This window comes from Euwallacea similis, chromosome 3, assembly GCF_039881205.1.
Source record: "Euwallacea similis isolate ESF13 chromosome 3, ESF131.1, whole genome shotgun sequence".
In the NCBI taxonomy this organism is placed as follows: Eukaryota; Metazoa; Arthropoda; class Insecta; order Coleoptera; family Curculionidae; genus Euwallacea; species Euwallacea similis.
The window spans coordinates 23,904-32,014 of record NC_089611.1 but is presented as its reverse complement, the minus strand read 5'-3'; the positions used below and the strand labels follow the sequence as shown (position 1 = coordinate 32,014).

General features: G+C 34.8%; 1 long non-coding RNA gene across 1 annotated transcript; it reads left to right on the top strand.

Moving 5' to 3' along the window:
* The first annotated feature begins 1,787 nt into the window (after positions 1 to 1,787).
* Positions 1,788 to 4,544, top strand: LOC136419931 (uncharacterized). The gene is made up of 3 exons (XR_010753137.1): positions 1,788 to 4,207; positions 4,260 to 4,430; positions 4,483 to 4,544. It is a non-coding gene; the product is annotated as an uncharacterized lncRNA (long non-coding RNA).
* The last annotated feature ends 3,567 nt before the right edge of the window (positions 4,545 to 8,111 follow it).

Sequence of the window (8,111 nt, the reverse complement as noted above, 5' to 3'; positions counted from 1 at the left end):
TTCTTTCTAAATTAACATTATGTATGATAATTTTTTATAGTGTTGTTTACGTATAAGTAGGATATTTATTAGTTTTTAACTTTTGTAATTGTAAACTAACGCAAAAGAGATAATAAGAGGGACAGAGGAGGGTAGGCTGACGTAGCCTTTTTAAGATAATAGGATGCTCCACATAATTTACACAGAAGTGGGCCAAGTGTGCAAATTATTGGGATAACATTAAACTGGCACCAACAGGTACTATCACGGTTCTAAAGGATTTATTAGAACTGGGAATTTGCTAGTCTGCTTTTTCGTGTTTTTACTACATTTTATGATTGATTAATATTTTATACTTTGTTTCCTACAGTAGTAGATTCTTTATGTAGTCTACACACTGTGCTGGTGAGATATAATTTGTATTATTTCAGAATTTTATTAGTGTTTTAGCCTTTTGTGAGATAGAAAAGTAGGACGTATGTTCTATTTTAATTATACAGGGTATAGGGAAATAACTTTGTGAAATTTAATCGAAGATCGAGAACATTATTTGGAACGAAGAGTTCTTTTGAACAGGAAAGAGAAACGTTTGTAAATTGACGAATTTTTATTTAGAATTAGAAAATTAGAATGGCTAACCCGAACTAACCAGGATTAGAATGGGAAGTACGAAGGTAGCAAAGTTATTTCCCTAACACTGTATATTATATTTACGGCGGGTGCGTGTAATCCTCGGCGGCGAGTTGGGATTGACGAAGCTAGAAACGTAACGTTGCTTTCGTATTTAATGAGAAAGTAAAGCAAATGGGGAAATTACCGTGATATTTGAGGAGATTTAATTTTTGGACGTCGTCGTAAAGAAGGGAACTATTAAACTGAGTCATTTAAAATGGCCATTCGAAGTTGAATCATTAGTAGTCAGCTGTGGAATTTTACACGAGAGAAATAGAAGATGAAAAGTAGGTCGCAGCGGGATCGTACGAATTTGAACGACAGGGCAGAGTGAGGTTATATTGCTTTATTTATTACTACTTTTAACTTTGAAGATTTCGATTAAACATTTAAGCAATTTTTTAAGAAAAGAGGTCGAATTGTTTAAAGAATGAACAATAATTGTCGAAAATGTCGTCCATTCACTTGAACGTACAAGTTTACCAGAACTTTGATACTTTTGAAGACAGTGTCGAAATTTCTGTGGTGATAATTGGTCACTGCCCAAATTCGTGCTTTGAGACTTTGATTACGTGTACTTACGGTGTAAAAGTGTTATTTTATAAAACTGGGAACAAGAAGCAACCCAGAGGTGTGATGTGCGGGGGCCAAGGTGGGTAGATATGCTTAGTGCACCAACTTATTAAACGATCGATTGACTTCTCGAAGGTAAACTAAGGTTATAAGAGCTGTGGTTATATTATGTTGAACATAACCGTGTGGTAATTTGTCTAAAATGTAAAGCAACTTTTTGATAAAGATGTGATTGTTTTGAGTTAATCGGTACTTGTACTCTGGGGTTATTTAATGTGAGTTGCAAAGATTCCAACGTTCTGGTGTTTAAGTAATGGTATTGAATATTATATTCTTCGTGGAAACCTATGTACTATAGCTGCCTCTCTTTTCTTTCCAGGACAAGAACTGCAGCCAAAGGATGTGAAATAGTGTGTGTGTGTGTGTGTCTGTGTTCGTCCTAAATGCAGTGAAATGATCGTGCCATCTCCGAAAGTGGAAGCTGTTTGCTGGTGGAAGTATAGCTGACGGCGACAGAAAAAGGTAGGAATTTAAAATTTTTATGCTGCTAGATTTGAGGGAGTGTTACTATGCAAAGGAAGAATATAATTGTTATCAAAGAAACAATTTATATTGAAAACGAATCGAAATAGTATTACAACAGTGAGTTAATTTGAGAACGAATCACATTTGATATTTCTGGGATTATAGAAAAAGTGTAAATATACAAAAATAAGGGGATTTTATTTTCAAGGGGGACATTCTTTTGGTGTTTTTTTATTAAATTGCAAGTACTTTCTAGTACGAAGGGAAAGAACCAGTAAGAATAAAATTGGAAATTGTAAATAGGTAGCAAGATTGAGTGATACCTTATTTGAAAGGTTTTTTTTTAATTTTTTTGGTTTTCTGGAAAGGTTTTGGGAAAATTGAAGTTTAAGCCATAAAGAAGTTTCGTTAAGAAAGGTTTTTGGGAAAAATGATGTTTAAACCTCAAAGAATCTTCGTTACTAAATGTTTTGGGAAAAAGGATGTTTCCTTATTAAAGGTATCAAAGAAAAATTGTTTATTAAGAGGTTAATTATTCCAAAGGGCCTTTATTATTTGTGGAATAAGAATAAAGTGAATTGTTTTTAAAGTTTGATATTTATCGAAGCTTTTACTTGAATTTGCTTGCATGCAGTTATAATTTTTGCAGGTAAGTTTGCTTAAGGTTTTTGTGATTTATGAAACAGCTTTTACCTCGATTTGTTCTTTTGCTTTTTTGTAGTAAGACTTTAAGAGTACATAGAATAATTACTTGGAAGAACATTTCAAACCAACATAGGCTCCTAAACGTTTTGTTTTGAAGATATCAGGTGTGGAAAATTTTAGAACAATGAGGTTATTTTCATAACGTTCTTAAATTAAAATGACCTATGTACTATTAACGTTTTGTTACAAAAAGGTGGGCCAGTGTATTTAGTATTTCATGGTGTGTTTTATTATTGCAAGTTCTAAAATTGAAGGAATTCTAACCTAGATGAAGATTCGCGGTTTTTTTTGCAACGTTGCCAGTTCCTCCCTTTTCTCCGAAAACGAAAATGGATTATTTAATTTTCATTTTATCTTTGAATTTGACGGTTAAATAACACATTTAACAAATTGATTGCTCAGGGAAATTAATTATCATCCTATTTTAAATAGGAAAAACCATCCCCGAGGTGTTTCGGGCAGTAAACGTATTAAAAAACACCTAAGAAACCGAAGATGTATCAATTATTACTATTAGGTCATGAGTATTTGCATTTATTCGATTTAAATGGTTGTTTTAATAATTATTATGAAAATTTGGAAACAAAAACACGTGTAGTAAAGGATACCGAGGAAGGAATGGTAATAATTGATACATGATTGATTTATTAGTGGTTTTTTAACACATTGACATGACTGCCCGAAACAACTCGGGGGTGATTTTGTCTAATTGAGATATGATGATGAGTGAATTCCCGGTTTGGGGAAGGTGTGAAAATGATTTTGAGAGAAAAGGGGGAATTGGGACATTTTTGCAGGGGAAACTGGGGATTTTGATCCGGGTTAGAATTTCTTAAATTTTTAGGATTTCTTGCACAAGCCGGCAACACTGTACGACACCGGGCCCAAAGAGGGCCCGGACAAAGTGACGGACGCGACGCAAAGTTACGTGGAGGCGATTGGCCTCCAGGTAACCTGGCGAGGAGTCGGCCAGTTTGGCCGACCCCTCTTTGGGGGTCTTCAACCTCGTTTTTCGGATTCGGCAGAACGACAACGTCGACATATCGGAGTCATCCCCTTAGAGAACGGGGGAACGCGGGAATTATTCATGGGGCCAGCATGAATAAGGCCTTTGTTCCCGGCGCTCTCCGAAAAGATGGCGGCGACATGCGCCGCTGCCGTTAACTGGTCTCGAATCCCGAGTAGAAGAAGACGAAGGGGGTCGTGAAAATCGCGAATGTCTATACGCTTGTTTCTTTGGAAGCGGTGGGTTTTTCGCGTGGCGCCATCTTTTAAGGGTTCGGAAAGGTAGTTAAAACGGTAAAAGACGAGAATGGGATAACCTCTCAGATCGTCACGAGTATTCCGAAAAAGTAAATAAAGATGTAAAATTTTGGACGTTAATTATTAAATAATAAGAAAATTGATTATCTGCGGGATTCAAGATCAGAAGATTGGGATCCAGAAATTTCCAGAGTGAGAAAAAGTAAAGAAATACTGGATTTTTGGATAATATTTACTCTAACAACGGAATTGGAAATGGTACCGTGGATGGGAAAATATTACAACAAAAAGGTAAATTAAGGACCTAAAAGCATACATTTCCAGAAAGCAAACAGAGGGAGTTATTAAAAAACAGAACACAGAAAGAAATGGTCTGGAACAAGTACCTTTTTGGTTAGGTTTACGAGCAGGAGATTAGTAGTGAGGGTCCTCAAAGGAAAACCTAAGAGGATGGACCGAAAGTTTAACCTAGATACTAGGAAGAAAGAAGGTGGGTTGCTCCACAGATTTGATAAAAATAAGATACACCATTAAGATTATAGTGGATTTCCTCGACAGATCAACAATGACCAAGGGTCCAGAGGTAGACACAATTAACTTTATCCAAAATTCGTAGGGAAACTTGGATTATTGCCCATATTCATGGATAGGAAAGAAACATTTTTGAGTGGAGGACCGAAAAGAATCTAGGTTAAGAGCAAAAAGATACCAAGGTAGTACTTTGTAGCTTTATCGAAGAATAGTGCTTTATTTATTTCTTCTTAGCGAAAAGGATATGATTTATAAGGGAAGGAAAGAGAGTCGTTACTTGGATACATGGAAATTTGAAAGACAAAAATAAGAAATTACAAGAACAGCAAAAGTGAAAATGATCGAGTAAGGAGAAAAAGAAAGGCAGCCAAAGTATTTTTTCAGCAGGAAGGAGATATCGAGATTTGGAGGATTGCAAGTAAGTGGATTATTAGGAGAATGCTTTTTGTCTTAAGAGGAATAGGAATTTCTTAGTTATTTTGATGCATCAGAAGGAAATTTGATTAATTTAAAAGGAATTGTGTGAAAAATTGTCCCACAACTTATGGATTATTTTGGAATTGAATATTTGGAAAAATAGAGTGTTTAATTAGAGCACCGTACTACCGTAAAGGGTAATTTTATTTTGAATTTGTATGTCAGTACAGGAGGTAGGGTGCTTCATGGATATTTGGAAAATTCACCATTATAAGTATTATTTGATATAATTTGTTTAAAAGGTGAGATAACAGGTGTTATTATAAATTGAAAATTAGAATTTATTTGTATACACATAGTGAAAGTATATTATTTTTGAATTAGTAAATATTGTAGGAATTGTGAATTACATTATGATTATTATTTAAGTGTTAAGGATAGAAAGTAAACTGGATATATTATTTTTTATAGGAAAAAACTAGGTACATTTTTGTAAGTGTTGATATTTAATTTTTTAGATGATTTGAATATTTATATAAGATAGGAAAGATAGTGGTAAGGTACTAATAATTTTTGTGAGCATATAGAAATTATGTGTATAAACTCGAATTGTAAATTTGAAATTGTAGATGTATATGCTAAGTGAAGTAATTGTATTAAAATATTAGGTATTCATAGTAAGTAAAGGTAGGGATATAGTACTGGATTTCTTAGGGTATTTTTCTTTTGAGGGAGTGGAAAAATGTACGAGAAACATGCATACAGAACGTAAAACTTCAAAGAAACTGGATAGGATAGCAATTAGGTGTGTAGGGTGGATGCGAAAGAAGAGTAGGGATTTAAACATAAGAATAGGACTTTATTTATTATATGGAAGGATAATACGAGCATTTGTAAGAAAAATGGGAATGAATGAGAAAGAATGTATATTAGAAAAGTAGAATTTGCCAGTAGGTCATTTATGTATTTATAGTTCATAAGAAAGTAAAGATTGTTACTTTTGAATTTTAACAGTAAAGGTGAGGAAGAACTTATGTATATTTGAGAGGTAAATAAGAGGAGCTTTTAGAAGGAACAAATGAACACGTACATTAAAATTAGAGATAATTTATGGAAAACCTATTTGGAATGATAGAATAAGGGAAGTTATTACTTTATTATATTTTATTAGTATTAGTAAGTAGTGATTGTGAACTAGGAGCTTCTTAAAATTCCAGAAGAGCTTTTGCAGGAGCTAGAAAAGCTATTTGGGCAATTTTTCCTGGAAGATCTTTGGAAAAACACTGTTTTTTCAGGATAACTTGGGGATTCTTGGACAAAATGGTGAACAGGATTTATTGATTGAAATTGTGGAGTCAGGAAAATTAACTATGGGAAAAAACCGAGATTGTGGGGTCCTAGAAGGGGTCTAACTGGAACTAGGGATGATTAATTTAGAAGATTTAGGGATTCGGTGCTTTTAAAAATTTGTAAGAAGTTCAGGAAGGAAGGGAACTGGTCAGTGGAGATAAGATTTTTTCTGAAAGAAGAGAAGTGGAAAAGACTTATGCAAGTGAAGCGAGAAGTAGAGATTGGAGTACGAAGGTGCAGTAGTCATTGTATAAGACAGGAGAGAAAAGACAACTAACAAGATTGGTTTATTTCGAGGAGAGTGGGGAAAGTGATAGGATGAATTTGAACGATAAGGGGAAAGAGGTCTTCTTAAGAAGACATTAAAAGGAAGATGGATTATAGAACATTAGAGATTTTAAGGATTTTTAAAGAAATTGTCTTAATTATTTCTAAATTAGAATAGTATTTAGGCATAAGTAGGATATTTATTAGTTTTTAATTTTTGTAATTGTAAACTAAGGTAAAAGAGATAATAGGATGCTCCACATAATTTGCACACAAGTGGGCCAAGTGTGCAAATTATTGGGGTAAAATTAAACTGGCACTAGCAGGTACTTTCACGGTTCTAAAGGATTTATTAGAACTGGGAAAGTTGGGACGGTAGAGACAAAAACAGGTGGCGAATTTGCTAGTTTGTGTTTCTATGCTTTTTCTATATATTTGCTTTTGAAGAAACACGGAAAAGTATTTTATATTTGTGCGTTTTACACATTATTTTTAAATGGAAGAATTTTTTCACGAGTGCTTTGGTCTTTCGTTAGAGAGATCATTATTTGTCATTTTATTTTAATTATACATCGTGTCGGGGAAATAACTTCGGAATAGGAAAGAGGAAGAAGATTCGTAAACGTAACTATTTTGATTTCTTTGGAAAAAGAGAGACACATTTAAAGAATTGGCAATGTGTCTTTTAGTTTGTTTCATTTGGATGCTTCTTTAGAATAAGAGAAATTAAAGTAGGAAAGTTATTTCCCTAACACTCCGTACATTTAGGATAAGTGGGTGTCATCGTTGGTCATTATAAGTAACGAGACGAGGAAGTAACGAAAAGAAAGAGGACGGGGTGATTACCGCGCATTTTCGGAAGTTATCGTACCGAGGGAACCATCAGAACCGACATCTGCACCGAAAATTGACGTTCGAAGTTTGCACGAGAGAAACGGAAGACGAAAAGTAGGTCGCGAGGAACGCATCGCGTAGCTCGACCATTTTCTGTCAAAAAGAACTTTTTGACAGAGCGGAGAGAGGTTACGTCGCCATATTTACTTTGTATTTCGAAGACGTTAAGGCGTATGACTAATTTTTAACAAAATTAGTCTAATCGTTCGACAAATGAACAATAATTGTAGAAAATGTCGTCCATTCACTTGAACGTACAAATTTACCAGAACTCCGATACTTTCGAAGACATCGCGGAGAACCGGTGGGGTGATAACTGCACACTGCTCAAATTCGTCCTTTGAGACTTTGATTAGGTGTGCTTACGGTGTAAAAGTGTTATTTTATAAAACTGGGAACAAGAAGGAACCCACCCAGGGGCGTCAGGCGTGGGGGCCGAGGTGGGTAAATATGCTCGGTACTGGAACTTACGAAAGGAATGACTACATTCTCGAAGACAAACTAAGGTTATTCGAGCTGTGGATGAAGGAATTTGTCTAACAAGTAAAGCAGCTTTTTGATAAAGATCTAATTGTTTTGAGTCTTATATTCTGGGGTCATGTAGTGGGATTTGCCACGATGAAATGTAAAGATTTCAAAGTTCTCATGTTTAAGGATATTGAATATTAAATTCTTCGTGGAAACTTAAGTGCTACAGTAGCCTCTCTTTTCCTTCCAGGACAAGAACTGCAGCCAAAGGATGTGAAATTGTGTGTGTGTGTGTCTACCTCGAATGCAGCGATAAAGATGGTGTGATCTGGGAAAGTGCAAGGTGTCCAGTAAAGAAAGTATTCCCGAAGGCAACAGAAAAGGTAGGAATTTAAAATTTTTATTGTGTCAGATTTGAGGGTTAAGCAGTTGAAGAAAATAATATTGAAAAGAATTGGAAAGAGTAT